The sequence below is a fragment of the Eimeria necatrix genome, genomic scaffold (assembly GCF_000499385.1).
Source record: "Eimeria necatrix Houghton genomic scaffold, Enh_scaff1023, whole genome shotgun sequence".
In the NCBI taxonomy this organism is placed as follows: domain Eukaryota; phylum Apicomplexa; class Conoidasida; order Eucoccidiorida; family Eimeriidae; genus Eimeria; species Eimeria necatrix.
Window position 1 is genome coordinate 7,284 of NW_013654825.1, and position 1,191 is coordinate 8,474.

Genomic DNA, 1,191 nt, shown 5'->3' on the forward strand with positions numbered 1-1,191 from the left:
ATTCATTCTCCAGCACCTCTGGCCAATGCCGGATGGCTTCGATTTTATCTTCTGCAGGTTTGATCCCCGCAGCAGAAATGGTATAACCCAAATATGTAATTGTTTGCCTTGCAAACTTGCATTTGCGGAATTTTGGGTAGAACTGATGTTGAAGGAAAATGCTGAGGACTTGTCGCAGGAGAGAAACGCGCCCAGAGAGATCGGAACTATAGATAAGTCCATCATCTAGGTACGCAATAACGCCCTGTCCCAATAAAGGTTGTAGATAGACATTAATATTGGCCTGGAACGTAGCGCGAGCACCTTTAAGGCCGAAGGGCATCATTCGGTACTCGAATAGTCCGAGAACGGACCGGAAAGCCGTCTTTTACCGGTCTTCCTTAGCCATACGTATTTGATGGAACCCTGCTTCAAGATCCAAGGGGGAAAAATACTTGGCGCCTCCCAGCATCTCGAAAATGGTTTGGATGGGAGGTAGTGGAAAATCAAGGGCTATCGTAAGGGCATTTAGAGCCTGGTAATTGACAACCATACGCATCTTCCGCTCCCCGGAGCCATCATCACGTTTGTCCACCATGATCGTAGGAGAGCAAATAGGCGAATAGGTCGGTCCGATCCAACGATTTTCTGATAATTTAGCTATCTCCTGTTTGTGGAATATGAGCTGATCTGGGGTCATACGGTATATTGCAGATTTCGCTAGAAGTTTTCCGGGCACAATTAGAAGAGGGCGGTAATCCCTTAGGTAAGGTAGCGGGAAAAACCGCTCGATACTCGTGCAACACGTGGGCAATCTCACATGGAATATCCTGCGCCTCTGGCGAATTTATCCATATGTCGAACAGAGTGTGCTCGAGTTTTTCCATAGGCCAGGGAGACTCCTCGTCACTCTCTGCTGCCACCGAGGCGGTTGAGGCCAAAGGACTACGCCAGCCGGAGGACGTGGTTTGATTCCCAATTAATGCGCAACAAAGCGTGCCTTGCCGTTCATCCGAGAGCCTTAGGGGCACTGCCGAACCGACTTCGGACAAAGCCAGTATGAGATGCAAACCGTGCAATGGGGCCCTGATATTCTTTGTGTCAGCCGCCGCCTGACGAGCGAGCGACGTTATCCGCGCCTTCGCCTTAGTCTTCGCGTGGGACTTATACGTCCTTGGAGGCGGGCATAGGAATATAGCTGCCTCCTCGGCC